Source organism: Anolis sagrei, chromosome 1 (genome assembly GCF_037176765.1).
Source record: "Anolis sagrei isolate rAnoSag1 chromosome 1, rAnoSag1.mat, whole genome shotgun sequence".
NCBI classification, from domain to species: domain Eukaryota; kingdom Metazoa; phylum Chordata; class Lepidosauria; order Squamata; family Dactyloidae; genus Anolis; species Anolis sagrei.
In genome coordinates this window covers 145,885,605-145,906,238 of record NC_090021.1, presented here as the reverse complement: position 1 = coordinate 145,906,238, position 20,634 = coordinate 145,885,605, and the positions used below count along the sequence as shown (strand labels likewise).

General features: G+C 37.7%; 1 protein-coding gene across 2 annotated transcripts in view; it reads left to right on the top strand.

Annotated features, from left to right (window-relative positions):
• PLCB1 (phospholipase C beta 1) overlaps nt 1–20,634 on the top strand; it is a 608,906-nt gene that overhangs the window by 548,774 nt on the left and 39,498 nt on the right. The window lies entirely within an intron of this gene.

The following is a 20,634-nucleotide window of genomic DNA, read 5'->3' as shown; positions in this document are numbered from 1 at the left end:
ATTTTATTTCATATAGGTTTTTTGGAATAGCAATTAATCTCAGCTTTAGTTTTACAAAAATAAGAGACATTCATTGTCTGAAGGCCCATTTCTCCTCCTTTCAGTTGTAGGTGATATTGCTATTTTAGCTCAAGCAGACATCTGCCAATTTCAACCTTAGGTTTATGGGGAAATTTGCTTGAGAATTGGTGGTTGATGACTGGTTCTGACCTCCGGGATCAACTATGAAAACCTCATGGTAATTAATGTAGAAAATAACAGTAGGGCTTACGTAAAGGACTCCCTTGAATGTTTGGCAGCAGCAAGCACATGATGAGCACGTACAAGAGTCTGGGTTGCTGAAGGAGGATTGGAAACTTCCTGCACAGTTGGCGATTGATCTCATGCTGTTAGAGGAAATTGCTAATTACGGTTTAAATAATCATTCATTGTATGTTGTGATGATCGGAGCCCACGTGGCACTAATCCTTTTACCAGGTTCTCTTCATGTCTGAGAATGCCAGCTGCTATCTCACTGTGTTCTCTGGCAGGGAGGCTGTCTTTTTTGCTGTTTTCTTTATTAGCTGCATATTGCCATTTTTGTGCCAGTCATATTTGGGAGCAACCAGTGAAAATATGTCGATTGATTTATATTCTTGTTACAAGAAATTTGCCTGTGATCTGCCAATTTATTTTTTTTCATGTGATAACCCGGCATATATGGGGCAGAGTTCTTAAGCCTTTGTCTCTGAAGCATTGCCTTTCTATATCAAGAGTGTATATAGATGAAATGGAGGTTTCTACCTCCAGTTAGAAATGTAATTGTTCAGAATTCTCCCAATTCATTATGTCACCTGAAAATGAGCATTGATTCTTGAAGGTAGGACGTTGAGATCCCCAAAGGTAAGATGACAACAGCTTTGTGAATTGTTTAGCAAAATGCTCTGAAAATGATAAAATTAAAATTCAGCTTCAAAACCTACATTGAGAGTTTTGAAAAGAGAGCACAATTATGAAAGCAAAGCATACCCCCAAATTTTGTGGATGAAAGATATCAAAGCACATTTCTATTGGTACCTCGTTGTGCTATAAAAATAGGAATATTTTTAGTTGAGGCCATGCAAAGCTGAATACTATTACAAGTATGTCTACTTAAAGTTAATTTTGATTACCTATCTATATTCAAATGGAGAATTACTGACATATAACTGCATGGTTTTAAGGCCTAAAGGAGAATGATCATTGGGCTCAACACCCATCCTGGGCCTTCTGATGGCTGCAAACTACATTTTCCCCACACTAATTGAGATGTCTGGGTGATACAAAACATTCAGAAGAAAAATTAAAAGATCACATACGCCTTTCTACTGAAGATAATAGTGGTAGCTGTTTGGTCTGATGATGAATAAACTATTTGTTTACTTATGTACTGTATTTGTATGGAGCCCCCGGTGGCGCAGTGGGTTAAAGCACTGAGCTGCTGAGCTTGTTGATCGAAAGGTCACAGGTTCGATTCCGGGGAGCGGCGTGAGCTTCCGCTGTCAGCCCTAGCTTCTGCCAACCTAGCAGTTCGAAAACATGCAAATGTGAGTAGATCAATAGGTACCGCTCCGGCGGGAAGGTAACGGCGCTCCATGCAGTCATGCCGGCCACATGACCTTGGAGATGTCTACGGACAACGCTGGCTCTTCGGCTTAGAAATGGAGATGAGCACCACACCCCAGAGTCAGACATGACTGGACTTAATGTCAGGGGACTACCTTTACCTTACCTTTTACTGTATTTGTATACTGCCTTTCTCGGCCCGTAGGCGACTCAAGGCATTTAACAGGGCAAAATTCAATGCTTACAATGTCATAAATACAATTAAAAACATAACATATAGTAAAAACTAAACAAATCAATAAAATATAAATTCATAGTGTCTCCTTGCTAAAAACATTGTCCAGACTCATTGTCTAGTTGTCCCATTTTCCTATGTCAGTTACTCTGTATTTGCAAACGCTTGTTCAAAAAGCCATGTCTTGACTTTTTTCCGGAATGTTAAAAGGGAGGTGGTCGATCTAATATCTATAGAGAGGGTGTTCCACAGCTGAGGGACTACCACCGAGAAGGCCCTGTCTCTTGTCTCTGTCAAACATACTTGTGACTAAGGCATTAACGAGAGCAGGGCCTCCCCAGATGATCTTAAGGTTTTAGATGGTTCATAAGGGAAGATGTGTTCGGACATGGAAGTTGGACCAGGACCGTTTAGGGCTTTATAGGCTAAAGCCAGCACTTTGAATTGTGCCCGGTCGCAAACTGGCAGCCACTGGAGCTGGTGCAACAGAGGAGTTTTACGCTCTCTGAGCACCGCTCCTGTTAGCAATCTGGCTGCCGTTCATTGGACCATTTGAAGCTTCCAGACAGTCTTCAAATGCAACCCCACATATTATATAGTGAGCCTGTTTCCTACAGGCAGAGTTTCCATGTAGAGACTTCAGCGTTGTGGTTCTTAATATCCCCAAATGTTGCTGATCTCTTAGAACTCTTGTCTACTGATCAAATATTCTTCTATGAAGCCTAAGACACCTGAGACCGAGAAACAAACATCTTTAACATACAGCCAGGCTTTAAGAACAAGATTCATAAAAGTATATGATAATGTGTGAATAGGTCTATGTTCCTTAACCTCTGGACTCTGCTCCCTCATTGTGTTGATTCGCAGGTCACATACCATATCTTACTGCTGTAGTTTCTTTTCTCTTTTACTCTTTAATGGGGTCCTGCAGAAACACATAATGGAGCATCTTCTACTTAAGTCAGAACACTTTCAGTCACCTGGGGGCTCTTCTGTCAAGATAGTGATGAATTACTTGGCCTTTGCAACTTGACAAAAATGAAATCATTGATAACCCCTTGGTGGCTGATAATTTAGCTTTGGGAGAGCACATCTGTACACAGTTGGCATATCACAGATTCCAGCAGACTGTCTCCTTGCTCTTTGTGGCATATGCTTTAGTGACTAGAGTGGCAATTGCTTTGTTTCTGTATTTTCTACAGGATTATAGCTGAAGCTTGGCCAATGAGTCATATGAATTATCTGTAACAAGGATAGAGCAAATCTATGCAGGTGCACAACAGAGTACCTGATAAAAAAATACTGTCTGTTAGTATTGATGAGTAGAATGGGGAATCAATAAATTGAATCAATAAATTGAAGTAGATTAGTATGCTTTATTTGTTCATTCACTTTCTTTGACCAAACCTTCATTTTGAGTTATCCTATCTGAAGTTGACAAACAATAATATTGATGAGAGGTAAGATCCTTGTGATTCTTCAGATATTTTGGAAGAGGATAGTGCAAAAATCATGGATTTTGTGCAAAATTTTAAATTGTGTGTTTCTTGGAAACAATGTTTTATGTACAAAACTTTCATGATATTATACCTGCTGTACAAAATACTAGCCACTATTTCCAAATCAGTATGTTGCACAAAATTGGTAGGTATATTTAAAAAAGCACTTCACAGTATTTGCACACAAAAGACCACCCTGTCTACACTTCTGGCAACAATGCATTTATGGAAATTTAGTGTGAGGAAATACACAGGACATTGGACCATCCAACAGGAAGACGTATGTACTAAATAAATAAATACACCCAGATTTTTTAAATTTTCATTTTAAAGAGCACTCTCTAATCTTCATAGGAGGTGAGGTATGATGCAACACTGGAGATGGAATGAATATTTGAATTCAATGCAGAATAGGAGTTTCTAGAGTGTAGTGAAACTCTGTGTGTCCAATCCTGGATATCTGGGAAACATCACAGTTAAGGATGTGTTGTGATAGAAAAAACATGTGTGCAATTTTGCACAAAAAAATAACATTGTCTGCGCAGAATACCCCTTTGTGAAAAATCTAGTTTTTTGAACAGAAAAATTGTTTTGGGTTATAATATATTTTCTAAGCAAAACTCCCACGTAGAAGGATTTAAAAACATTTGAAACTATAAATAATCATTTAGAATTGCAGGGCTCTCAGGGATTTCTTGCATTGTGGAAACAGTTTAAAAATATTCATTCTTGCCCCAAAGATTTGCATCCTTAGACAAAACAAGAATGTTTTGCTACTGCAAATAATGGAAACCACATTTTGATTAACTTCACATTTTGGAGAGTAGAGATTTAAAATTGTAGAGTGGGCCATCTGTCTCTGCCATAGATAAACTACATGAATCTATGTGATGTAGTGTTGCTATTAAACTATCAAAGTCTTCAACTTCATATGTGACTGCAAGAGCAATTCAAGCATATGTTAAGACAGAACTCGCTCTCTTCTCTTTTGTGGGTGGGGAGGAGTGATGAGTATTTGTAATTGTATTTTGTAATTTCTTTGTATGAGGAGTGGGAGAGTTAAGTGTCCATCCTCATATGTGACTGCAAAAGCAATTCAAGCATATGTTATTAATTAACATATTAAAGAGACACTGACTTTGCATTATGGTAGGTTTAGCACATGATCATAGACAACTGGTTTTGAGGTTCATGTTTTCAAAAGAAAATCACATTGGAGGTATATTTTGACATTTCTATTATGTATTGTTTCAATGAGATTTTAGAAATGCTTTTTGGGTATGTGCATCAGTAATGCTCACTGCGCAGACCAAGTTAGTATGCTTGTTCTTCTTTTGAAAACAGTGAAACTACATATAGGTACATTTACATAAATGTAGATTAGCTTAGTGTTCGTGAAAGATGTGTAGCTGTAAATATTAACTTCCCTTGCTTCAGAATATTTTTTGCAGATCTTCTATGGATGGTCCGATTGCATGCTTTATAGCTCTCAGGACCTGGAAACACTCCCTTCTCTGAAATGGGTATTTTTAACTATTGTTTTTAATCAATACAACAATCTGTGTGCCTTGAGCATGTTGCTGATCTCTCAGTCTAAGAAATCCTTTAAAGTTTTGAAAAGGTTGCTTGGAACTCTTTTTAAAATACTATTCATTTGTTTTTTCACCCGGTGTGTACATGGGACATGCCACATGTGTCTAAGTTTGAAAACTTTTCTTGCTCTGACAGTTGTATTGGTCCCTCTCATTGGATAAATCTCATTACAATTCTTAAATATCATGCTTTTAATACTTTAAGCACTACTAGCCATTCTCATTCCTTGTCAAGTTATGCTTGTGAAATATCTTTAGCTCTGAAGATGCTGAAGTTACATGGTTTTGTTTTGTTTTCTGAGGTTTTTTGTTTATTGAGGGAAAACTGTGATTAAAAGAGTGAATCATGGGATGTCATAAGTAATATGATCCTGCATTACATGCAGTAAATTCAAACAAGTTTATCTTTCTGCTAGTGAGGTTTTCTCCCCACTCGTAATCCACCATATGATTTACTTGTACAATATGCAAATATGTCTGTCTTGGTTTATTGCATTTGAATATGGGAACCTGAAGATAACAAAAAGAAAAGAAACTCTAGGGGGGGAGAGATTATCATTGAGGTAGGACCCAAGGGTTTTCTAATAGAGGCTAAGATGATCTTGGCCAAATAGGTACTGTGGATGAAGGCAAAGAAAGTGTAAAAGGTGTTAGGAAGAAGAAGGACCGCTTTGGAATGGGAGTGAGACAAAGGTTTCAATGCATATAAAATCAGGCATTAATCAATTATTTTTTAAAACCAGTGTTCTCATAGGGAAAATTAAATTCCTGTAGTCCAAACTTCCCTTGTGAAAAGATAGACGCAGCACCTCAGATTATACATATGGAAAATAAATTGCCTTTTGACGTAACATTATCCAGGCTTTCTTAATCAGCCTTTAGTCGAGTAATATGAAAATATTAGTTGTGTATAATGAACTCCCTGCTGTTTCTTGGAAGGGGAAAACATTTCTGAGAGCCTCTGTCAGGTTCTCCTTACTTGTGCTATACATCATGACTACATTAAACTAGCTTCCTAATAAAAATTCAATATTCCTAGACTTACAGCAGTGTATAATTTATTTCATTTGTCTTTCACATTTTGTTAAGATCATAAATCCGTTGGCAACATGAACTACTTTTCAGGAAAAAAGGGTTTCTGCTACTGCACTGAATGAACTCGGCAGTGACAAGTACCTTCTCTGAATCTGATAACATACAATAGACAATTGGATACATTATTCTGTTCAAACTTATTAGCTCTGCTTTTCTCTCAACTCTCTCTGGGGACAATTTCAAATCATCTTACTCTGGAGACTTACTGATTACTCTCTTGACAATACAAGGCTTCATGGGGCTTTCTCAATAGGGGACAAAAACAATTTCCCCAGTTAATACATTTTCTGGGGAAAAAGTCATTGTGTCTCCACCACAGAGACAACATGCAGACTGACTCTCCCTTGATTGCATTCACACCTCCTTTGGGGAATTAGATTTTCACTTGAGTACTTTGAATGCCATACTCCATGTGCACACATTTTAAGTAGGCCGCCATGCACAAAACAATCTGTTCTTGGCCATCCTCAAAATTGTATTTTTCAAAGGATCAAACAAGAATACGAAGGAGAAGGCAAGCAGTGTGTGGAAAGAAAATCCCCATAAATTTTGTACTGCAAGGGTTTGCCTTCCCCAATTCTACTAATATTTGATAGCTTTAGTATACTCAGAAACTGAATTTTTGTCTCTTTTGTAGGAAGTCTATACTTTTTTGCGCATTCTCTTATTTCAATTTTTGTATTCATTTTGGTTTGAGGAATATTGTACAAAATCATTACTGTTTAAAATGGAAACAATCTATACTAAACTCTGCACCATGAATGAGTGTGTCCCCGATTCTACTTGAAATTTAACCACTTGGATGGCTTGACATGCTCTCTGTCACAGCACATAGAAATGGTGAAAGCCTAGTGTGAAACCAAACACTGTTTGCCATTCGCTGTTCAATCCATAACCTGCTACCATATTGTCATTCTCATTAGCTGATTCCTTTTGGCCAATATCTGACTGCTTGTAACTTTGTTGTATCTGAGGTGTCTTTCTTAGTGCTGACATCCTCTGCCTACATATTTATCTCTTATATTGTGGAGACTGGAAAATCAATTGCCTTACACTTATCCAGGGGATAATATCAAGACCTCTTTGCACATTTCCATTTTTCTGTCCTCTTTTGGTGTCAGTGCACACTGAGGTACACATTGTAAACAGAACCTTATAGCATTGTTTCTCAACCATTGGTCCTCCAGGTGTTTCGGACTTCAACTCCTAGAAATCCCAGCTACCTTACCAGTTGTTAGGAAGAATGGGAGCTGAAGTCCAAAGCACCTGGAGGGCCAAAGATTGAGAAGCTCTGCCCTCTAGTATTTGGAGCCGCTACCTCCCAGTTCTCATATCCTCATCTATTGTTTCTCAATCTAATAATAATAACAGCAGCAACAACACCAACACCAAACTTTATTTATACCCCGCCACCATCTCCCCAAAGGGGACTCGGGGTGGCATACATGAGGCCAAGCCCAGAAATGCATTACAATATAGTAACAAAAAACATAAGGCAATATCATAATAAAATAAAATAAGACAAGCATAAAATATAACAAAACAATACAAAATAATACAATAGAAAATCAAACACAATCACAAGGAGCGGGCCACATGTGTAAAATACAATGATAAAAACTCAGGATGAGATAAAGATAAAAACCTACATATTTGTAAAGGAGACGCATGAACAGAGTAGTAGTGACAATCCTTTGTACAGACAGGAGACAATACAATATGAGGACACCCATTATAGAAGAGCATGACAAAGGAAATGAAAGATCACTCCCCAAAAGCGCAACGGAAAAGCCACGTCTTGAGGTTCTTCTTAAAAATTTCTAAGGAGGGGGCTAGCCTAATCTCGCTAGGTAATGCGTTCCAAATACCTTTCGCCCAAAGTAGTGTGGTGGTTACAACCCACCACATACACAACAAGGACAATGTCAACAAAGATCTGAACAAACCCACCTCAGTGAGAAGGAAAGTGTATCCATCAGACTTCACGAGAAAGGAAGAGACACAATATTCATATGTTGCTGCCTACTTCAAGCAACGGATCAAGCAAACTGGTCCCATACTGATGCTGATTGGCTGAAGAAAAGAAACTGGCTATTGTGACCTTATGATGCTGAAGCTAATTGGCTAAAGCAGAGAGACTGGCCATTTGTGACCACATAATGCTGATGTTGCCTATTGAAGGAAAGAGCCTGGACATTATGAGGTGGTTGGTTGTCATATCTGCTGAATGAAGAAGATAAACTGTCCTTTGTAGACTGACCAGGATGCTGTCTTCTTAAAGAGGGGAGAAGGGAAGAGGAAGACTGGTCTTTATGTCCTTGTGAAAATATTATGCCTCTGGTTGAAGAAAGAGACTACTCTGTGTGATTTGGCTGTGATGTTTGCTTTTTGGATTTATATTTTGCCTTTCTCCCAGAATGAAATTCAGGATTCATTTTGGCCTGGCTGAATTAGAGAAAGAGGTCAATATACTCTCCCACATCCAGTAAAAATATAGAGAAGGTGTCACTAGTTTGGATATTTATCCATTGTCCACAAAGAGAAGCATCTTTTTGCATCATGGTCTAGACTAATTTTTTTTGTTATCTTTTTTTCTTGTTCTTATCTTCTTATCTCTCTTCAAATATATAGATATAGGTATATAGACAAGCACTATTCTCATAAAAGATACTCAGGAAATGGAATGAATACTTTATTTCTCATTCCTATGGCTTTCAGACCTTTCTGTGATGAAAGTGAGCCAGTGTAAAGGTAGCAGAGTCCATCTGAGAGTGAGACAACATTAGCGTCCATTTGAAAAGTTTCATACTTTTGTTCTCATACACAATAATAGAAAATTAGAAATATTTTTATATGAGTTGCCTTGTCTTCCACTCCAGGAAAAAGGTGGTGTACAAATAAAATAAAATAATCCATGTGAAGGCTAGAAACCACAATATCAGAAGGCTGTTAAAACCATTCTGTTGTAAAGGTACTTTCCTATTCCCAAAATGTATTCTGACTAAAATGCTGAGAGACTTCATCACCCTACTGGCATCAGAACCACCACCCTCCATTGACAGAAGGACTATCACTTTAGACTACTGAAATGTACTTATATTAACTGGTTTGGAGGCCTTATTTGATCTAGAGTGTCAAAATCTGCTTTGATCGATGACCTGCTTCCTTCCAGACTCAATGCAAAATACTGGTTGGCACCTTTATAATCCTGTATGGGCCTTCACTGCCTGATTTGAAAGAAATCCAACGAGGATCATGCCCCAAATCCCTGATATTAATATTATACGAATATTCATAGAATGAATGTGAAAGACAAACTTTTCGGTAGTTTTAGAATAAATACTGGCCTGCTAGAAATCCATCAATCATGCCCATCATCTCAATCCTTTTTAGCAGTAACTGAAGTTATTTTGACATGCGATTTTGATTCCTGCTTTTACTGCCATCTTCTATTGTAATTCTTGTCATATCTACTGCCTGTTTTACATTGTTTTTATCCAGTTGCTTGCATTTGTTGAGTTTTGTGATTTCTTGTTTCCAAACAAAAGCTAAGGCATTCACTGCCAAACAGCAGGATACAAGTAAATATCACTGAAATGTGTAATGTTTTTGAGACCAACTCAATTGAAGTGGGCATTGTTTGTATGCTTGCTGAGATGTCATTTATTCCTTCCACGGACCCCAGCTAGTTATAATGGCAAATAGCAATCCCAGAAGCTTCTATGATAATTTGACGTTTAAAAGCTGTTGGAGAAGGCTGCCTATATTAGACCTGAAGCCCCCCCCCACTCCCCTTTTCCCCAAAAGTTTACATGATTTTCCTAAAGGCTGTACTTTTCACAGCTATGGAACATATAAACTAAATCGGTTCAGCCACAATCCTATATTCATTTTAGTTCCATAAAACAAAGTTCCACCAGTACTTGTTTGTTTCCTCTGAAATTGGCAATTGCTTCTCTTTCTAAATAAACACAAGGATTTTTGTAATTTTTACAAAAAGCAACCTAAAGAAAGATGAATGCTATAAATGGATAGTGTTTTATTACAATTAGGAATAGCAGATGCTGTTTGGACCAACGTGTTGACTGTCATGTACACAAAACTAGAACATTACTCACAAGGAGCATTATAAATATATTCAGCCATCATGCTGCTAGATAACACTTCTTTGAATATATAGCCACTTTACATGGAAAAAAATAAGTTTCCTGCTTAGATGTTGGAATGGAATGCAATATACGAACAGTTTTCAGTGAATTTTTAAGTTGGGCTTAATGTGTGTGTACACATTAATACCTATTACAAATCAATTATATCACATGCTGGACACTTGTTTAGGTCTTCTACCAGTTCTAATTTCCATCTCAAGCTTGGTTGGTGGGAACAAGACAGAGGTCCTTCCTTCTTGGTGGCTGCCCCTCGACTCTGGAACCCCTTCTTCCCAGGGAAGCCAGGATGGCCCTCTCCTTGCTGTCCTTCCATCAGCAGGCCAAACCCTTTTCATTCTGGCTTTTAAAGATGAGGGTGTCTAAGATTAGTTAGGGAGAACTGTGGTTTTTAACTGTTTTGATGGATTTTAACTGTGATTTTTAAATGCTGCTTTTGTTTAATTCTACTTTAATGTTCATTTTTTTGTATATTTTAAATTGTATATTAATGCTTTTATGTCAAGCCGCTTTGAGTCCCCTTTAGGGAAATAAAGCGGGGTTTAAATAAATATAATAAATGATGATGATGATGATGAATGATGATGATCAAGAACATGGAAACATTACTTTCTTTGGACAGCATATCCCTCCCCACAATCCCTCAGGTAGCATTCTCAGCAACCATATTCTGGAGGATGTAATCCAAGGAAGTAATTACGCAAAGCTCTACATAGACTTCCTTGAAATAGCAGGTCAGGCTTCAGCTGTTGTTCTAGAGGTAGGAGGAGCTTGGGCCAAGAACAAAGAAAATAAATTTGAGAGGAAAATGAACAGGATCTAAGAGCTCCAAAGCAAATAAGCAATCAGAGTGAGGACAGAGGGTTGAGTTCCTTCTTGAGTAAGGAAACAGAAATGTTTTTACAGCCAAGCAGGAGTCAGTGTTTAAGGCAACAATATTGCAAAAATACTACAAATCTCAAAGGTAGACACAAGGTCAAAATTAATTCAGAATCCAAGTCAGTTGTCGAGGAGCAACCTATATGTTCAAGACTTAAGATAAAGACCTGAAGTTAAAGCTTTCTGAACATGGATTTGGCTGTTGGAGCAAACTGACTATACTCAGACTGGCTGGTCTGTAGGTTCATCTGACAATACTCATATAGATTGGAATGGCAGACTAGATTGGTGATGGGAGCATTCTAAATAAAATCAATGATTATGGATTAATTTAGAAAGTTTTGAACAGAAAGGGGCAATTTAATAACAATTGAGGTAATTGGTTTACTTGATCTGGACAAAATTGTACAAAAGGTAACTATTTGTCGCAAATTTCACTCTTCCTGTCAGTTAAAATAGAGGGATATCAATGTAGTCAAAGGTCACTTCCTTTTTTGGTCATGTGGGTACTAGGCACAAATGGCTGCAATGGAAGAGCTATAGTAATGCAAACAGCTACAGTAGCAAAGTAACTTCCATTGAAATCCAGGCAACCTTTGTCTCTTGTGAAACTCATTGCCCCTTTCATAGGCTGAGAACATGAACTTCTCAAGAGATTTCTGTGCTTTTTGGTTGATTCACAGAAAGTATACTTTTGAGGGGATTTTGGATATCACTGCAGCCTGAAATCTTCACATTTCTAGAAAATGTGGAAGGATTTGCAAAAACATTTTGCAAATCATTTTATCAATGTGTAGCATTTGGCCATATACTGAGAAAATGTCAGAGGCGGAAGGAGTCCCACTGCTATATTTTTCCTTGGCTGAAATAGAAATGGTATTTCTTCCATTTTGTCTAAAGCATCACTTCATGTGAAAATGGGTCCAACGTTTAATGGTGAGAAGTGAACTTCTTCGGTCAAGAGTACTTTGCAGTTCTCCTCATTTGATAAGAGATGAAGGATCTGCATTTCTCTACAGAAATACTGCAATGTTTTCAATGGGCTTGGATAGCTCTATTATCCATAATGTATCTTGTGTCCATCAAATGTTACCATTTGATGAATACAAGATAGTCAACACTGTGAATGTATAAATGTTTTTACTGTGGCACAAAAATTAAGTAAGCAAGAATATGTGCAACTATATATGGGATAATTTTCACCTGGATGTTCCACAAAGCTGGTCTTTATGGAGGAATTCTCTTTATGGAGGGGAGAGAGAGATCGCTGAAACAAACCATATCAAAGCCCATATGGAGTTTTTCTAGAAGACCTGTTGGAGATATCTTTAACACTTAGAGAATAGTTCTATGATTTTATGAAACCAAAATGCTATGTTTTGGCTTTGCTACTAAGTCCTATGGTTGCTCAACTTCAACCTACTTGAAGGTCAAATTCTTCAAGTTTCCAAATTTCCAGTTGTCATTGTGAAGGATGTAATCCGTAGTGTGATGCCCTGTGGAATCATATCTGCTCTTAGCAAATACTAGTGTAGTGGTGTGGTTCCAATAGGAGCTTTGCTCTGTAAGAGCAAATTTCATACTTCCTGAACCATCAGCCAAAACATATCTTAGAAAAAAATGATTCATTCTTACTTCCCTTTCTGCTCTGTATTTTCAGGGAGTAACTTACTACCTGCAGCTCACTTTTTGAAAACAGATCTGGTGATGTTGAGTGGCACTGCATTTTTTTGACAATGGTAATTAATTGCTGCGCAAATTAGTGACTCGAGCATATAAAAAAAACATTTTGATGTTTTTGTCATTCCCTTCACTGATGAGTTACTCTTCAATCATGTTTTTTTCTGTTCTTCACTGACATTTTGTCTGAAGCGGTAACAAAAATTGCACTCCTCCCTCTTCCTTCATCTCCTGTTAATCAGAATAAACACACTTTTTCCCATTAGAGCATATTGAACACCACTAAAAAGCAAAATCCAGAAAAATGGAGAGTGCTGTAAATCAAAATGATGGATGTTTCCACAAGTCACAACATTGGCACAAAATCAGCTTTCTGCAGGAGCTGCTTGAATCCAATTTTATGATTGGGGAGTAATTTCCCTTTCCTAAGACTGCTTTCTGATTTGTCCAGGATGATAGAGGATAATGTGTTTTACAAGTACCAGTACAATTAATCTTCAGGCAATCAAATGAACAGAATTCTCCAGGAAGTAACCTTGTGAGCAGCTAGCTGAAGACAGCATATTCATGGGGACATAACAGTGCCAACTCAAGTAGGCAGGAAAAAACAGTAGGTTTATCTTAACCTTTGTAGACTGCCATATAAGCATATAAGATGGTTTTGGCTTATTTGATGTCAGAGTGAATATATGCAGTGTGCTGCCTTACACTGAGTGAAAACATCCTACCCAGTAGACTATGTCCAATGATCGTTCTAGGTAGAGTAAGCTCATAGAGGCCAGTGGTGTGTCCATTAGTTATGTCTAGCAAATTCCATTCATTTCAGTGAGTTTCTATAGGTAAGACTGAGCCTAGTATTCTCTGCTCTAATTAGTGGCATTTGGCTTCAGACATTGATCCCATTCCCAGTGTTAAGAATTGAATCCATGAAACCTTTTATGCAAAGCAAGTGTTTGGGCACCCTTCTCTAGACATATTCAGATTTGTCATATCATTTGCAGATCACCAGTGCATTGGCATGATTTATATGCCAAATAGAAGTTCCTCTGGTCATGCACTGTTCCTTTTTTGAAGTAGCACTGTTATCCCATTAGTTTACTTTAGGAATTGAAAACATAGATGCAAATTTGTCATATTAAAATGAGTATTGAAGTATAAGGGTTTTCTGGAAAGTAAGGTTACTAGGCACGTAGCTCTCATTTTTTTCGGGAGAAGTTGGTATCACTGCCATGTAGCAGGAAGCCAGCGGAAGCAAATGAGCAGTGTCAGTCATCAGCAGCTCATCAACTGGGATTGTGGTGAGCGTCCTCATTCTGTTTCCTCATTTTTGTTTCCCTTCTGTCTGTCTCCTTCATGACAATGCACGTCCATGCAACACAAGAGTTGTTGACATCATTTGATGGGGATGTTTTAAGCCACTCAAAAAAAAAAGCCAATGGGATTTTGGCCTGCATCAATAGGAGCATAGTGTCTAGATCTAGGGAAGCCATGCTACCCCTCTATTCCGCTTTGGTTAGACCACACCTGGAATATTGTGTCCAATTCTGGGCACCACAATTCAAGAGAGATATTGAAAAGCTGGAATGTGTCCAGAGGAGAGCGACTAAAATGATCAAGGGTCTGGAGAACAAGCCCTATGAGGAGCAGCTTAAGGAGCTGGGCATGTTTAGCCTGAAGAAGAGAAGGCTGAGAGGAGATATGATAGCCATGTATAAATATGTGAGAGGAAGCCACAGGGAGGAGAGAGCAAGCTTGTTTTCTGCTTCCTTGGAGACTAGGACGCAGAACAATGGCTTCAAACTACAAGAGAGGAGATTCCATCTGAACATGAGGAAGAACTTCCTGACTGTGAGAGCCGTTCAGCAGTGGAACTCTCTGCCCCGGAGTGTGGTGGAGGCTCCTTCTTTGGAAGCTTTTAAACAGAGGCTGGATGTCCATCTGTCAGGGGTGATTTGAATGCAATATTCCTGCTTCTTGGCAGGGGGTTGGACTGGATGGCCCATGAGGTCTCTTCCAACTCTTTGATTCTATGATTCCTCTCACAGCTCTGATCTCACACCCAGTGACTATCATCTGTTCACTAAACTGAAGGAACACCTGGGTGGAAAACACTTTTTTGACAATGATGAGGTGAAAATCAAAGTAAGAAACTGGCTGAAAAATGTGTGTGTGTGGGGGGGGGGGGGGGAGGACTTCTTTGACACAGACATCAAAAAATTTGTTGCATAGATGACAAAATATATTGAACTGAATGGTGATTGTGTGGAAAAATAATGTAATACCTATGCTATAATCCATGTAAGTTTTATTAAAATATATTCATTCTTTCTATTTTTTAAAAAAAACCTTTTAATCTTACTTTCTGGATATCCCTCGTAATTACAGTTATCTGTATACATAGATGGTACAGAGAATCATAGAATAACCTCCAAAGAGAGAGAGAGAGATGATAGGAATGAGCTTATAGTTACTTGACTTGCTTTGTTTATACCTGTGCCTCATCTATAGAAAATTTGTATATATGATTTTTTATTGTTATAGTTGGTGGTTATGCTGCATTCTTTGTTATAGCTGGAGTTCAGTGCTACCCAGTGTTTATGACCATGTAGATTGACTTGAAAGTTGCAAATTGTCTAACGTTTCCTTTTTCTTCTCTGTGGGCCCTTCCACACAGCCATATAACCCAGAATATCAAGGCAAATAATTCACAATTTCTGCGTTGAACTGGATTATCTGAGTCTATACTGCCATATAATCCAGTTCAATGTGGATTTTACACAGCTGAGACAGGTAAGGATATCATGTATTGGTGAGTGGCTGGCTTGTGAATCCTTTCCAAGCCAGTTCTTGTAATTCCTTGATGATACTGTGCTTGAACTTAGCAGAGAAGTGTTGTTTCCTCTGCATTCTTCTTGAATAATAATAATAAAACTCATCATGATAATGAGAACAACAATAATGTTTCAGTTCTCTTGTTTGCCTTGCTAGAGCACATATTTATTCTCAATGGAATAAGTACCTGCTCTGTGAAAGCAAGTTACATGCTTAATTAAAAATGCCGTGCTTTTACCCAGTATTAAGCAGCAGATTGTTTGGAGCCTAAGTGGGTCAGACATTGTATTGAGCAATTGTACTTCATCTTTAGCCATCTGGCAGCATGAATCAATGTCAGCTGGATGCAAATGGAATACTGCAGAGGTGACCTTGGTGACAGGACTGGATCATGAAGAGCCATCTGTAAGAAGTTACCTGCATTCAGAAATATGTATTTTCAATGAACCTGGCAAAAAAAACCCACATCTTTAATTTCCAAGCTCTATAAGCACATACATTTACATTTTTTCTGGTGAGCTTGGTAACAAGAATATGAAGTCTTAGAGAGAGATTTCTGGTTTTTCTTTCTACTTATAAGTGGATATGTAGATTACATTCCATAAGGATGATGGAAGAAAACAGAAATTGAGATGATTAGAGGGATTTAAAATATTCCACTAGATAATTCTGATCACACGAAGAAGAAAAATTAATGAGGATTTAGGACAAAAGTAATAATAAAATAATAATAAACCTTTATTTATATCCCGCTAACATCTCCCCAAGGACTCGGTGTGGCTTACAAGAGGCCGAGGCCCAACACATCAATAAAACAACAGCATAACAAATACAACAATAAATAAAACTCCTAAAACAAGCAATAAACATTAAGACAATAGCAATAAACATTAGACAATAACACCACGATGCATTTAAAACTAAGGCCAGGCCAAATGTAATGATTAAAAATTTTAAAAATGCTGGACATGACAGGTGAAATAGATAGGTTTTTGGAGATTGGTGCGATGTGCAGACAATCTTAAATCTCTAGTAAAGTGCATTTGGGACATGATGCTTGGAGTTTCCTATTCTGGGAAGGCACACTGGAACAACCACGTCTTCAAGCTCTTCCTAAAGACTGCCAATGTTGGGGCTTGTCTGATGTCCTTGGGGAGAGAGTTGCAGAGTCGGGGGGCCACCATGGAGAAGGCCCTGTCCCTCTTCCCCACCAATCGCGCTTGCGACACAGGTGGGATCGTGAGCAGGGCCTCTCCAGATGATCGGAGAGATCGTGTGGGTTCATATACGGAGATGCGATCACGCAGGTAGGTGGGTCCCAAACCGTTTAGGGCTTTAGTAGTAGGGGTTTAGTAGTGAAGATCTAAAGAGATTCCACTTAAACATTAGGGAGAACATTCTTACAGTAAGAGTTTTTTGATAGTTAAATACTTTGCCTTAATTGTCTATCAATTTTAACTATTTCCTCTGTGCAGAATCTCCTTTTAATTTTGAAGCTTGGGCAGAAGAATCCCTATATTTGTAAGGCATAGCAGGGGACATAATCTGAGCCGGGACAAAACTCAGAAATGTTACCTGAATAAGAAAATAATCCCCAACAAATGGTCCTCAGAAGCACTTTAACTACTTGTTGGGTTCCTCTCCCTTCATTTCTTTTATAATTTATTTACTTATTTATTTATTTACTTTATTTGTATACCGCTGTTCTCAGCCCTTAGGCAAGGGTTTTATAACCCTCCTATCAGATACGTCCTTCCTCTGTTCATGCCCAGCATTTATTTTTAAAATTTTATCACATTTGTCCTGGCCATAGGTTTTTAATCCTTGTGTGTTGTTGTTTACATGTGAGTTATATTGATTGTATTGTTTTTGCTTATTGTTTTTTGTTTTATTGATATGTTGTTGGGATTGGCCTCATGTAAGCCACTCCGAGTCCCCTTGGGGAGATAGTGGCAGGGTATAAATAAAGTATTATTATTATTATTATTACCTTTTGGGGCAACATATTCCCAGAATCCTCCAGTTTGTGACTGTTTTGGCTGGGGAGACTAGAGAGACTATAGTTCAAAAATAATATTACAAATAACATTTGAAGCTTTCAGCAGAAAAAAGGATTTCCTCGTTCTGTTTACCTGTATGTGCTGCACTTGGGATTTCCTGCCCTCCCAACTGTGTTGGCTTGATTTTTCAAGAAAAGGGGTTGAGGGGGGAAAAAAACAAGCAGTTCACTTTTAGTTATGTTATAAACCTTGCGTTGTCTACTGAGAATAACATATTGGACATTGAACCAGAACCCATGTATATCCAAATTGGCAATTAGTCAATCGATGATGTTACCAAGGAGTCAAGAGATGACACAGTTTGGTTATAAATACTGTGTATTTCATTTTGAATGCTTGTGTCTACAAGTAGAATAAAAATTAAGGTTTCTTGATTTTGGAGAGTTTTTTTACCTTTGTGGTATAAGTATACTTATTCTATTTTGCCTTTTACAAATACAATATAAGGATCTGTGCAATATAGAACCACACTGGCAGCATTACCGGCCCATTGATTCATCCCATGCTGATTGCAGTAGAGGGGTGATATCTCTTGGCTAATTATGTTATGAATATTATGCAACTATGTGTACTAAAACCACTCGCATATGTTCATGTAAATTCCTCTCTGAGGAAAAGAGCCAGAAATGAGTCATTACCCTCTTTAGTTAATATGAAATTATGTGTTTTATGGCTTGGTTTACTTTTAGTTCTTTTACGTTGCCTCACATATACTGTAGTTTATTTTAGGATTTCAGAATTTGCCTTATTTTTCCATGTGATAATATATATGGTCAATAAAAAATTATTTTTTTAAAAAAAGAATTTGCTTTATCATCTGCATGAAGGGGAAATACATTATTTGAAAACCCCACAAAGACTGTGTTCAGTGAGCTAAACAGAATCCAGACATGGAAAGGAAGACAGAATAATGGCAACTTGGTAACACATCAGTGATGCTCTAGAGATCAAACAAATTCCAGTGAGAAATTCTGTTAAAATTTTCTAAGCCATGAAAGCCAGCATGGTGTAGTCATTTGAGCACAAGACTGGGAGGTCAGCATTCACATCTTTGGCCATGAAATGTGACCTCAGGAAAGTAATGTCATCTCAGCCCCAGAGAAAGGCCATGGCAAACCTCTTCTGAACAATCTTAGCAAAAGAAAACTCTGTGATATGATCATGTGAGGATTGCCATAAGTCAAAAACGTAACAGAAACATACAACAGCCCATATATACAATGAATGTCTTTGAAGATTTATATCTTTGTATTCTTTAGGCTAGAAAAATTAAATTTTTATTGCATTTCCTAGAATTCTCCAGCCAACTTGCTCATCATGGTGGAAGCTGCACTCCAAAAATTAATTTTCTCAAGTTCTGCTGTTTCATTTTTTATTTTTTGTTTCTGTCTTAGTGTTTTGTTTCTTTGTTTGCTGCTGGTCTGCTTACTGACTTTCAGATGTTGACGTTCTGCATCGATAACATACATGTAGAAATTATTTAAAGGAAGCTCAAACTCAAAAGAATTGAGTTGAGAAAAATAGATTGTCTTTCTTGAGCTTCCTTAGAAAATCCCACCCTCTTGTGAAAAAAAACCCTAGACAATTTCTCCAATTAGTTTTCCTAACTTGAAAGCTAAGAGAACCATTTGTTATATTATTGCAAAGTTTAACAAAGGTGTAAAGTTATTTGTTAGGTGCTCCTCTTTCTATCCTTAAATTACAAGCAGTAACTTTGGATTGAATGTTTGTTCTCCTTCAATCTGATACTTTGGTGACTTTGTGATGCTGTGAAGCGGACATTTTAATATGTCCCTGCATGAAAAAAAATGGTAAACTTCTAAACTATGTAGCCTTGCCTGTTGACATCAAACCTTGCAAATTCATTTTGTGTCACAGAAAATTCTTCTTGTAGTGTACTCAGTTTTTTCCAAATCATACCTGATGTGTTTTCAGATGAACAGTATTGATACTTGTGTGTAATTTTATACATGAACTGTCTTATAATTTATAAATGTGTTGAGCATATGTATCTACATCTCATTGGTTCTTTATTTAGTTGTCTACTCACTCATAAGCTCTGTTCAGCTTGTTGGGCTGTATTGCTAGAAAACTATATAAATGACGCCCGTAATCTTATTTCAAATCACTTCAGCATGAAAGTGTGATACCGCTAAATTATTGTGTGTTTGGGCAATGAAACTGTGAAATCTTTCCAGTTAGAAAAAATACACATTGTAATGGAAGTTGTCTTTGTCCGTTTTGTTACTAAGTTACATTTTAGATTCCCCCCCCCCCCCCCCCCACAAAAAGTAGCACATGCTAAGCAATGAGTTCATATTGTTTGTTGGTCTAGTCCAGCGGTTCTCAACCTGTGGGTGTTTTGGCCTTTAACTCCCAGAAATCCTAACAGCTGGTAAAGCCTGGGATTTCTGGGAGTTGTAGGCCAAAACACCTGGGAACCCACAGGTTGAGAACCACTGGTCTAGTCAATTACTATTTCCATCCTGATAGTTACGGTATTTTGTGTCACTCTGAAATTTGTATTAAGGTTGGCAAAATATTAGCCTTCTGCCAGTTTTCTACCATGTTTTAACTCAAAGTACTGCCAAGAAAGGAAGTTTAGTATTCTCCTCTGGCTATTCCAGTTTTCTGGAAAAGTTTTATTTCCTTAGAATTTTTTTCTCCAAGAATTGTCCCAGCACCTAGTTGTCCTTGACTTTAGCCATAAAAGGGGGCAGCCTTTGCTTGAGCAACTCAAATGATAATGGGTTTAGCTTGATAAAGGCAATATCTTTGTTCCCAACAAAATTATTGTATCTTCATTTAAATATATGTTTGTAATGTGGAGAAAACACTGTTCTGTTTGAATAAGTTAGAAGGGGGCAGTGGGGTTTCATTGCCTGATCCATGTGCTAACCAGAGAGCAGAAGAAGCAGTGTCATTAAGTTGCATGAATGGGGGAATGAAAAGATGGAATGATGGAGGGGGAGATGTTACTGGTTATTGTGAATAAAAATGTCATATTCTACT